General features: G+C 61.2%; 1 pseudogene; it reads right to left on the bottom strand.

Moving 5' to 3' along the window:
- Positions 1-631: 631 nt before the first annotated feature.
- LOC127328994 (UDP-glycosyltransferase 85A5-like) lies at positions 632-1,593 on the bottom strand (annotated as a pseudogene).
- Positions 1,594-12,404: the final 10,811 nt, after the last annotated feature.

The raw sequence follows: 12,404 nt of genomic DNA, 5'->3' as shown, positions 1-12,404 counted from the left end.
AGCACCCGAACTACAATTTTGATGATCTTTGGCTCGTTTCGAAACAACAAGCTTGCAGAATCATGTAGAGAACCATAATAGTAAATCAAGGGATGATAAATCTAGAAGATGAAAGGTTTGACCTCTTTATGAAATACTAACCCGTAAAACCTCCAGCACAAAAACACAACAAGTTCTCCGCACAAAGTCTGTTTTCAATGAGTTAGACCTTGTCACGAGAATGAATGCAAAATCTAAAGTATCAAATGGATAAGAACAAAAAACAATCAAGAAAGATGATGCAAAGCATTCAAGTGTTTGAACTCTCTCTGAATGATACGATCAACTTACTCATTCGAGAGCTCTCACACATGCCGCTTGGATTTTTCAAATTACACGGCCACCATTTTTTGTCCTATAATCTATTTTCTAATATTGACCGCTTTATGGCTGATTCACCGCCCTTGACGTCTCTACTTTGCGTTGTATACGTCGTGTATATTTCACCAGTTGATTCGGTGCTTCGAGATTTATGCTAGACAGTTTCACCAGATTGACAAATAGTGAAACATGATGAAACCACGCAGCAAAAAAGTCATTTTTTTCCTGCGTTCCACCTGCTGCAACATTTGTGGCGAGTCCCAACATTCCTTTATTTTTCATCATTGCGAGAGTTGAATCTTGCCAAGAGTACATCACTAATGACTGCATCCAAATTTGCCTCGGCAGGTCCACCTGGTAATGTCGCCTGCACAGCCATTTCTTTCCACTCTGCCGAACGGTTCCTCATCTGATGCCCCTTCTCCCCCTCCATCGCCTCCTGTATCATCTGCGCCAGCTCTACCCTCTTCACCTTACCACCAATCTCCATCCCAATTCCCCATTTGGTGCACTTGTAACGACAGTTGGTTTGCTGCTCCGAGAAGAAGGGCCAGCTTAGCATTGGCACGCCGACACATATACTCTCGAGGGTCGAGTTCCACCCGGAGTGCGTCAAGAAGACCCCCACTGCCTCATGAGCAATTACCTTTTCCTGGGCACACCAAGTTGTCAACATGGAGCGGTCGCCGACGGAGGAAATGAATTCCGGCGGCAGCACGGCCGTGTCGCCCCTAACGAGGTCTGGCCGGATGTTCCACACGAACGGGTAGCCGCTCAGGGCAGGCGCTAGCCGTCCACAGTGGCGCGCAGGGCACGCCGATCTCCTTCGCGGCATCATAGGCGAACGACATGACGCTGTCAGCGATGATGCAGGTGACAGGCGGTACTCCGGAGGCGGGGACATTGAGCTTGGCAAGAAGTGCCATGAACTGGGGCAGGCAGGTGTTCATGACGGCGTAGCAAAGTTCGGGGAGGTTCTGGTGGGCCGTGGGCATCGGCATCCGGTGACGACAGCCCGTCCCACATGGCGTCGAAGCGGAAGTCCGGGAGGCCGTCTAGCGCCGCCGGCCCGCGCGTCTCCAGCAGTCGACGCTGGTTGAACTCAGTGTTGACGAAGGTGACGTGGAAGCCCCGGGTGTGGAGTATCTTGGCCAGCTTGAGCATCGGCGTTATATGGCCCTGCGCCGCCGCCGGCATGCAAACGACGTGCGGCTTCTTGCCGGCCTCCATATTTCTCAGAACTTGCTTCTTTTCATCAATCCCGTCTGAATATGTGTTCACTTGCTGGCTCACTAGTATTCTATTTATAGGGAGTAAGATTCCAGGTAGATGTTTCCAAAGTACGCTGGATTTGTCTTGTCACGAGTGTGCCTTTCGTTTCATCCAAGGTGGACGGCCAAGCTGCCGTATAGTGGACTCCCGTAGCCAGTAGTTGCCGGCCGGCCGATGTACGATTGATCCTTTGTGGTGACTTTCAGTCAATAATTATAGATGCTTTCTAGCTACATGCACTTGTTGCATACGAGTATCTTTGTAACTCTTGTTACTTCACAGTATATGTTGAGTAACATATTGTATAGATATAGGTCCCCGTGTTTTCTCAGGGTTGTACCTGTAATTGTACATGTGTCCGCCTATATAAACATGAGCAGCCGGCCCTATTGGTGTTGTGCAATTTCCAATAACTCTTCTACATGGTATCAGAGACCCTTCGGGTCCTGCCCTATTCGCCGCCCTCCTCTCTCCTTGGGGCGCCGCCGGCCACCTCCTCCCTAGGGCGCCGCCGGCCACCAACCCTAGCCGCCGCCCCCTCCTCCCTAGCCGCTGCCCCCTCCTCCCTAGTGCGCCGCCGGCCACCAACCCTAGCCGCCGCCTCCTCTCCCCCGGGCGCCGCCGGCTCCCCATCTCCCACTGCCGCCTCTCCCCACTCCAACCCTAACCCTAGCCGCTTCCGCCCCTACCACCACTTCCGCCATGGAGCGCTTCGACTCCTCCGGCTCCGGTTTCAACTCCTCCGGCTCCGGCAGCAGCAACCCCTTCGCCGGCCCCTCCGTCGCCGTCATCCGCGACATCCCCATCGCCGAGCGCGTGCCGTTGAAGCTCTCAACCACCGCTGCCAACTTCTTCCCGTGGAAGATGTACTTCGGGCTGCTCTTCCGCGAGTATGATCTCCTCGATCACGTCGACGGCACCATCGACCTCCTCGCCATGCCGCACGATCCCGAGTGGCTCGCCATCGACGCCACCATCATCCGCTGGTTCTACCAGACCGTCTCCAACGACATCTTTCGCACCGTCGTCCGCAACGGCGACTCCGCCCACACGGTCTGGGCTAAGATCACCGGCCTCTTCACCGACAACAAAATCCAGCGGGTCACCTTCCTCCAGCAGGAGTTCTTCGGCACCCACCAGAACGACTTGTCTCTCGACGACTACGCCCTCAAGCTGAAGAGTCTCTCCGACGAGCTCCGTGACTTGGAGTTCCCGATCGATGACAAGATCATGCTCTCCACCCCGTCGGTGGGTCTCGGCGAGGATCTCAGCAACGCTGCCTCCAACCTCACGCTCCTCACCACGCCCACCTTCGAGCAGGCCATGGCCTACCTGCGCCTCGAGGAGGGCCGCCTCAAGCATCTCCGGGCTCGGGCGGCCCACACCGCCTTCGCCGCTGGCTTCTCCCATGGTGCCCAGACTCCCGCGCCCCTGCGCCTCGTCCCATGGGTCCGCTGCCGGGTTTCCTCGCCGCCGGCCTGCCGTCCGGTCAGACCGGACCGTGGACCGGCCAGTCCGGTCACCAGGCCGGCCAGACCGGCCCCTGGACTGGCCACACCGGCGCCCAGGCCGGCCAGACCGGCCCCTGGACCGGGCAGCTGGCTCCTTCTGGCGGTAGCCGCCGCGGCCGTCGTCGCCGTGGCGGTGGCAATGGCGGTGGCAACGGTGGCACCAATGCCACCGCCCCCGCGCCTCGTCCCCCGCAGTACACCGCCCCTCCGCCATGGACTGCCGGTCACAACCCGTGGACCGGGGTCGTTCACGCCTACTCCATGCCCGTGCCGCGCGACCCCTACCCGGGCATTATGGGGCCGCGTCCAGCCTCCCACCATGCGTTCTACGCGGCGCCCCGGCCTGCCCCGGCCTACGCCGCCTCCCCGGGTGCGACCCCGTGGGATCCCGCGCTCCTGACCACCCTCCAGAGCGCCCCCTCCGCTGGGGCGTATGGTGGCAGTGGCGACTGGTTCATGGACACAGGCGCTTCCGCGCATATGGCTGCGCACCCCAGTAACCTCTCATTTTCTACACCCACTTCCACTTCCTCTCGCATCATCGTTGGCAACGGTCATGCTCTTCCCATTACTCACACTGGTTCTGTCTCTTTTCCTTCCACTTCCACTCCTCTCTCTCTCCATAACGTTCTTGTTTCTCCTGACTTGATCAAAAATCTTGTTTCTGTTAAGTCTTTCTGTCGTGATAACCCTGTGACTGTGGAATTTGACGCTTTTGGTTTCTCTGTCAAGGATGGTCGTACCCGGATGCTCCTCCACCGATGTGACAGCCCCGGCGATCTCTACCCCGTTGGCGCGGCCTCCACCACCACCGGCCGCCCACTCGCCCTCTCCGCCGGTGTCGACCTTTGGCACGCCCGTCTTGGCCATCCTAGCTCCGCCATTCTGCGTCAAATAATGCAAGGCTTATCCTTTACTTGTAATAAAATGGATGCCCACTCTTGTGAAGCATGTCGTCTAGGCAAACATGTTCGCCTTCCATTTAGTTCATCCTCCACAGTCGCGTCTTTTCCTTTTCAACTTATTCATAGTGATGTTTGGTCCTCGCCGGTTTCGAGTAACTCTGGTTATAACTATTATCTTGTGATTCTTGATGATTACTCGCATTTTGTATGGACTTTTCCACTTCGCCGTAAGTCAGATGTTGCCATCACCCTCACCGCCTTCTTCGCCTTCGTCTCCACTCAGTTTGGTCGCCCCATTCACGCCTTACAAACCGACAACGGCAAGGAGTTCGACAACATCACCATTCGCTCACTTCTCGCCACCCACGACGCCATCTTCCGCCTCACGTCTCCATACACTTCTTCACAGAACGGCCATGCCGAACGGATGCTTCGTACCCTCAACGACTGCGTCCGCACCCTTCTGTTCCACGCCTCCATGCCCCCGTGATTCTGGCCGGATGTCCTTGCCACGGCGACTCTCCTTGTCAACATCCGCCCGTGTCGTATGCGTTTGTCCTACACGCCGCATCATCTTCTCTACGGTGTGCCGCCCGCCTATGATGACCTTCGCATCTTCGGCTGCCGGTGTTATCCTAACACTGCTGCCACCGTCGCGCATAAGCTTGCGCCGCGCTCTCTCCCTTGTGTGTTTCTCGGCTACCCTGCCAACACCAAGGGCTACCGTTGTTACGACCCGGTCTCCCATCGTGTCCTCACTTCCCGGCATGTGTACTTTGACGAGTTGGTTGTTCCGTTTCAGCAGGGACTCATGGCGACACCTCCGACGATGCCCCCGGCGCCCCTGGCCCTCTTGCGGCCGCGTGCCGACGACTGACCGCGGTGGCCCCCTCTGCGCCGACCCCGCCTGGTCCCTCGGCGTCCCCGTCGCCCGCGGCGCCCACGGCGCCCCCGTCGCCCGCGGCGCCCCGGTGCCCGCACCCGCGACGCCCGAGGCGCCCCCGGTGCCCCCGTCGCCCGCGCCACCCGAGGCACCATCACCCGCGGCGTCCCCTTCGGCCGCCTCTTCGTCGTCTGCCTCGTCGCCCGCCTCGCCACCCGTCGGCTCCTGAGTCCATGCTCACCCGCGCCCGCGCAGGCGTGCGGCGGCCGTCTACACGCTACCCCGCCGACCAGTAGGTCTGCGCAGCGTCTCCGTCTACCGTGTCTGCCTTCTGGGCCAGCAGCAACAGCATCTTGCCGCACGACGGCGGCGCCCCTTTCACCAGCCGACCCGGCCCAGCACCTGGTCCGACCGCCCCCGGCCAGCCAACCCGGCCTGCCGCCCGGTGCGCCGCCGGTTCGCCGCCCGAACCTCCGCCCGGTCAGACCGGCCCCCGGCCGGCGGGCCCCGGCCGGCCGCCCGGCGCTCCGCCGGTTCTACGCCCGGCCAGACCGGCCCCCGGCCGGCCGACCAGGCCTGCCGCCCGGTCAGCCCGCCCCGGCCGGCCGACCCGGCCTGCTGCCCGGTCCGGCCGGCTCCGCGACCGGCCCTGCGACCGCTCCTTCGCCGGTGCCCACCTCGGCTCGCGCTGCCTTGCGCGACCCGCATTGGTGCGCCGCCATGCAGGAGGAGTACGACGCGCTGCAGCGTAATAGGACCTGGGAGCTCGTACCCCGGCCCCCTCGCGCCAACGTCATCACCGGTAAATGGGTCTTCAAGCACAAGCTCGGCTCCGACGGTACTCTCGAGCGCTACAAGGCGTGTTGGGTTGTGTGCGGTTTTCGGCAGCGCGCTGGCGTCGACTTCACGGATACGTTTGCCCCGGTTGTCAAACCGGGCACGATCCGCACAGTGTTGCACCTCGCCGCGTCTCGTGCGTGGCTGGTGCATCAAATGGACGTCTCCAACGCCTTCCTTCATGGCCATCTGCAGGAACAGGTGTACTGTCAGCAGCCCATCGGCTTCGTCGACACCGAGCGCCCCGATGATGTGTGCTTGCTCTCTCGGTCCCTGTATGGACTGAAGCAGGCGCCCCGCACCTGGTACCAGCGCATCGCCGGCTTCCTGCATCAGCTTGGCTTCCGCTCCACGCGCTCCGATGTGTCGCTGTTCATCTACCGGACCGGCAACGACATGGCATACCTGCTGCTGTACATTGACGACATCATCCTGATGGCCTCCACCGCTGGTCTTTTTCGACAGATCACCGACCGTCTTCGCGCTGAGTTCGCGTTGAAGGATCTTGGCCCGCTGCACTACTTCCTCGGCTTCGAGGTTGTCCGGCGTGCGGACGGGTTCTTCCTCCATCAGCGGAAGTATGCCCACGAGCTTCTCAAGCGTGCAGGGATGCTTAACTGCAACCCTGCACTTACTCCTGTCGACACGAAGGCCAAGCTCTCCGCCAGTGATGGGTCGCTGGCGTCCGATGCGCCGTTCTACCACTCCATCATCGGTGCTCTTCAGTACTTGACGCTGACGTGACCGGAGCTCCAGTACGCCGTGCAGCAGGTGTGCTTGCACATGCATGCTCCTCGGGATGCTCATTGGGCCGCGGTGAAGCGGATTCTCTGCTACGTATGTGGTACCATGGGCTACGGCTTGTCGTTGCATGCTTCGCCCTCGACGTCGACTGACCTTGTCGCCTACTCGGACGCGGACTGGGCAGGTTGCCCGGATGCGCGCTGCTCCACCAGCGGCTACTGCGTCTACCTCGGCTCGTCGCTCGTCTCTTGGTCCTCCAAGAGGCAGCCCACCGTGTCTCGCTCCAGTGCCGAGGCCGAGTACCGCGCCGTGGCTAATGCTGTGGCTGAGTGCACATGGCTTCGTCAGCTTCTGTCCGAGCTCTCTTGTCCTGTTGACAAGGCTACGGTGGTCTTCTGTGACAACGTGTCGGCTGTCTACCTCTCCGCCAACCCCGTTTATCATCGGCGCACCAAGCACATCGAGTTGGACATCCACTTTGTTCGTGAGCAAGTTGCCCTCGGTCGCGTTCGAGTTCTTCACGTACCGACGTCACAGCAGTTTGCCGATATCATGACGAAGGGATTGCCATCCACGAATTTTCCTGAGTTTCGCTCCAGTCTATGTGTCGGTGCCGACCCTTCGACTGCGGGGGGGGGGGGGGTGTTGAGTAACATATTGTATAGGTATAGGTCCCCGTGTTTTCTCAGGGTTGTACCTGTAATTGTACATGTGTCCGCCTATATAAACATGAGCAGCCGGCCCTATTGGTGCTATGCAATCTCCAATAACTCTTCTACAATATACCATAGTACTTCTTACTCCTCTCGTTCTTATGTGCCTTTTCTGTTCCTATCACCACTCTGTTGACAAGGAGGTAATCGACTTTTCACACACCCGACACATGCCCCTGGGTTTAGCAGTTCTTCTACCTTCAGACCGGGATGCGTGTTTGTCGGTTTAGTAGTCCAGGTGGCAGTGGACATTGACAAAACTGCTGATGCGGGGTCACAGTTTTCTCGCAGGCTCGTTCCGACGGACTGTTTTCAAGTTCAGTATGAAAATCTGCCGTTGTACAGTTTCTCTTGTGGTTTGTTTGGCCACTCATCGACTGAATGGAAGCATCCGGGGGGAAGAGATGTAGAGGGAAAACTCCTGTACTCGGCGGACATTTTATGTGTCCCAGACGAGAGGAAGAAGAAGGGCCAGGTGGCTAAATGTTTGATAGGGTCTGCATTTGCTGGTCAGGGTCATGCTTCTTCTCAGCTATATAATGATAGGAATGGCCAATCAGCAAATAAGGTTGGGGCATCACCAGAGGTGTCTTGCCCGGTGAAGAAAAGGCAGTCTCGATGTCGCGGTATCGTCACGGCATATGCCATAGGATGGCTAATCGAAGGGGCTCCTGAGGGATCTCACGGCGGTATCCGGAAGCGGGTATGGGCACGAGCGACACGGCGACGTACCCAGGTTCGAGGCCCTCCGGTGGAGGTAAAACCTCTACTCCTGCTAGAGTGTATATGGTGATCACACAATACAAGGTTGCTCCTTGAGCTGTGTCCGGCTGGCCCTGAGAGGTTAAGGGAGACGATGGTCTCTCTCACAGGGCAGCTCTGTAGGTAGGTGAAAGCAATAAATGATCGATCCCCCGCACGAGAGGGGGTAGTGCGGCTTATATAGGCACCGGCACTTTACACATAAGACCCTATAGTCTACTGGCCGGCTTGGCCGGCTTCGGCTTCCGCTCCTTCCCGAGGCGGTGACGTCAGGAGTGGTTGAGGCATCGTGGCCTGTCCCATCCGGCTGCCACGGTCAGCGGTATGGAGGAGGTGTCCCTGTCTCCGTCTGCCACTGTAGCCGGTACGGATCGTCGTAAGCTCTGACGGCCTGTCCGGCGCGGGGCACTATTCCTCCACAGTGCCCCGTGCTTTCCGGAAGACAGAGTCAGCGTGGACTTTGGGAACCCGGATCACCAACCCGGTTCCTTCCTGTGCAAGACTCGCCAGCCTCGAGTAGGTCTGAGGTATAAACCCCAGTCGGATATGGCTTGTAGAAGCCGGCCCAGCTACAGCATTGGTGGCCGCAGCCAGGCCGACTAGGACCTAGAGCCAGCCGGCTTCCGGACCAGCCGGCCACGGCGCCAGCCGGCTGCTCCTCAGCCGGCCTTTGCCGCGAGCCGGCCAGTGGCCAGCCGGCTGCTCCGCGTCCATTGCCCTATCCGGGGTCTTCCCCCCGACATTAGTCCCCGAAGCTGGCAAGGTCCTGCGCTCAGAAGGACCTAGGCAGGTTTTCCTGGCTTCTTGAATATATTTGACGGCACTTGGAGGGGCCGACTGAGAATTTCCATTCAGCCGGCTGCGCCCCTCATCCGGCTCGTGCCTGCCGGCTGCTTCTTAGCCGGCTACTTTTTACACTTGTACAGTTTTTGCTTTCTCGCAAGGTTTGATGGCGCCTCCGCCTTGCTGATGAATTTTGGCTTGAGTGAAACTTTTGGTCCGGCTCCGGCTTGCGGCGCGCCGGAGTCTCCGCCGCCTCGGGTCCTGCGCCCGACTTGACTGGTCTGACGCCTGGCCCGGCGGTCGGTTCGTCTGGTCACATCAATGCTCCTCCGGATCCGGTGCGGTAGTGGGCGACGTGGTGTGGCCGTTTCCGATAACCGTTGTGGACGTGGGGGGAGTTATGCGCAGTTACGGCGCAGTAAATCCGGCGACGTGGGAGGAGTTACGGCCCACGACCGCCACTTGGAGGCCAACCGCCCGCGTCGGGTGGCTATAAATGCCGCGGGGGAGCGCCTCGAGGCGGCCACCTGCCACTTCTTCTTCCTCGCGCTCCTGCTTCCATCGCTCTCCGCTGCGCATTTGAGCTCGCCGCTGCTCCGGCGAATATCTTCCGCTGGCGAACTCCGGCGGGCGAATCCCTACCGATCCGCCGCCGCCACTCCGCCAATCCGGCGCCACGGGGCCGCGCGTCTCGACGGAGCGTCCTCAGCCGCTGCTGTCGCCGCCGCGGTCGCAAGGTTCCTCCTCGCCGTTCAGCCTCTCCTGGTCGTCTTCTTCCTCGTCCTCGTCAATGGCGTCTCCGAGCGGATCGTGGAGGGGCTCCTACATGCGCGAGGATGACATCGAACGCCTGGTGCGCCTCCGGCGGATCCCGCAGTCGGTCATCACGCGGGCGCCCGGCGAGGAGAAGGAGCCCGAGCCGAGGGACGGCGAGCGCGTCGTCTTCGGCGCGCATCTTGATCGCGGGCTGGGCCTGCCGGCTTCGCCATTCTTCAGGCAATTCCTCGACCACTTCGGCCTTCAGCCGCACCACCTGCCGGCCAACGCGTGCGTCCTCCTGAGCTGCTACGTAGCGTTCATGGAGGCGTACGCCGGCCTGTGGCCCGACATCGACTTCTGGAGCCGGCTCTTCTTCCTGAAGGCGCAGACCAACGACGGCCGCCTGCGAGCCTGCGGCGCCGCCTCGATCTACACCCGGCCTGGTACGCCCTTCCCCAAGATCCCTACCGTCGACTCGGTGAAGAACTGGCAAATGTCGTTCTTCTACGTGCGCAACGAGGGGGAGCTCGTCGACCGGATCAACCTGCCGGAGTTCAATCCGGCTCCTCCAGTCGGCCGGATCAACTGGAGCCACAACGCCCGCTCGACGGACCAGAACGCCGAGGTGAACCTGCTCTGGGATCTCCTGGCGACAGCCACTGCCGGCGGGCTGACGGCCGAAGATCTTCTCTGCACCATCGCCGAGTGCCGGGTGCTGCCGCTCCAGATGCGCACCCACAAGATCGGGCACATGTCCGGCCGGTTCGATCCGAACCGGACGTCCAAGGCGCCGCTCACCAAGGCCCAGGTGGCCAGCCGGGTGAACCACATCACCAAGGCGAACCTGGCGGAGGACTGGAGCTACGGGCTGGAGCCCTGCGACAGGAACCATCCACCGGCGCGGGTAAGCTTCGTGTCTTTGCCATTTTCCGGCTTGCGGCTGCGAGGCCGACTTCTCTTTTGTTCTGCCGACTTCCGGCTTGTCATATGCTCATGTTTTTCTGTCTTTCTAGGTTTTTGAGCGCCAGAACGCCGAAGACGGCGACCTGGCGACGAAGAGGTGGACGCCGGATCTCGCCGATCCGGCTGACCAAGCCGGCGAGCATGCCGGCGACGACGACCTGCCGCAGGCGCCTGATCTAGGCGGCCAGGGGGAGCACAATCCGCCCCCTTCACCAGAGCACCAGGAGGAGGAGGAGGAGCCGGCGACGTCCGGCACGGGGCCGATCCCCGCCGTGCCTCTGCGCACGAGGCCGCCAAGCACCACGGCGACTTCGGCGCTCAAGGGCACGAAGAGAGCCGGCTCCACCGCCGCCGCGGAGTCGAGGGCGAAGAAGCAGCGCCGGCAGCAGCCGAGGAAGGTCCCGGAGCAGGCCGGGTGAGTTCTCTCTCGTTTTCTTGTTTGATTCCTTTTCTTTCCTTACTTTTATGCTTATTACCTTTCTGTTTGTCCGGCTAGGGCCCCTATCAAGTTTGCCCAGGGCGGCGGCTCCCGGCAAGCTCCGCGCGTTACATCGCCGCTTCCGCGCCAGAGGAGGGAGCAGACGCCGCAGCCTTCCTCGCGCGCACCTACGCCGCCGCCGCCTGCGACAGGGGCTTCTTCCTTCGCCGTGCCGCTGGCCTCCGCGCCAGATCGTGGCACGCGGGTTGAGCCGACTCGCCAGGCGACACTGGACGACATGTTCCCGGGCCGGACTCGTCCTCTGGGCCCAGCTGCTGGGGCTGGTCTGGGCATGCCGCCTTCAGCCGGGGCCGGAGCCGGTGGGGCTGCTCCTAGGACTGGCGCTGGCAGGGGCGCGCCGCGTGCGGCCGGAGCCGGCAGCAGGCCCACCGTGGTGGAGTTGGACGAGAGTCCGGAGGGGGCGCCCCAGGCGCCGGAGACAACAGGGCCGGCTGGGCCATCCGATGCGCCCGGAGCGACGCCGCCGCCGCAGCCGACGAGGGACGAGCCGATCAGGCAGCAGCCGACAAGGGACGAGCCGGCCAGGCAACAGCCGGAGAGGGACGAGCCGGCGCGCACGGAGGGCGCCGACTCGCGCGCGCTGGTGAGGACGGAGGGCGCAGCGGGCCCGTCTGAGGGCCTTCATGTGGCCAAGGGTGCCCGGTTGGTGGCTGTGCCGTCCGCCTCCGACTCCAGCTTCGGCTCGGCAGGAACCATGGAGAAGGCATGGAACCAGGCGAACTCCTGCCAGGTGATCAGCCGGGAGGGGCAGCCTGGCACGGCGCCCATGAAGATGCTCTTCTCCGGCTATCGCGCCAGCCTCAAGACCAAGGCCGCCGAGACCCTAGCCCAGCTGGCGACGCTGGAGGATGCTGAGAAGGTGTGTTTTCTTTTCTTTTGCGATTTTCTTGTCCTGGTAGCCCTCGGAGACGTGGGCCGGCTGCCTGAAGCCGGTCCAGGTTTCGTCTAAACAACTGATCCTTTCAGACGGTTGAGGAGCGGCGCACCTTCTTGTACAACCAGGTGGTGACCAGCTACCACAAGGCCAAGATCGAGCGGGCCGCCTTGGCTCGTGAGCTGGAGGTCGTCAAGGGTGAGTTCCACGCTACTTTCGACTTGATGTCTTATTTTCTCTTTAATCTTGGTTGGCTGATATTTCTCTCTGGCCGCCTCGCAGCTGAAGCCGCCAAGGTTCCGCAGCTGGAGTCGGATCTCCGAGCCGCTCGCGCCCAGTGCGCCGAGAGCGAGGAGGCGGGCCGATCCTCCGCCGGCAAGCTCAAGCTGGCTGAGCAGGAGCTGACGCGGCTGCGCCAGCTGGAGAAGAACCATCTCGCCGAGCTTAACGCCCTCAGGGCGGCGGAGAAGGAGAAGGTGGATGACCTGAGCCGGCGGCTGACGGAGGTGGAGAAGCAGCGGCTTGCGCTGCAGGAGGAG

The sequence above is a fragment of the Lolium perenne genome, chromosome 2 (genome assembly GCF_019359855.2).
Source record: "Lolium perenne isolate Kyuss_39 chromosome 2, Kyuss_2.0, whole genome shotgun sequence".
Lineage (NCBI taxonomy): Eukaryota > Viridiplantae > Streptophyta > Magnoliopsida > Poales > Poaceae > Lolium > Lolium perenne.
The sequence above is the reverse complement of the archived record's forward strand: the minus strand, read 5'-3'. Positions and strand labels throughout refer to the sequence as shown.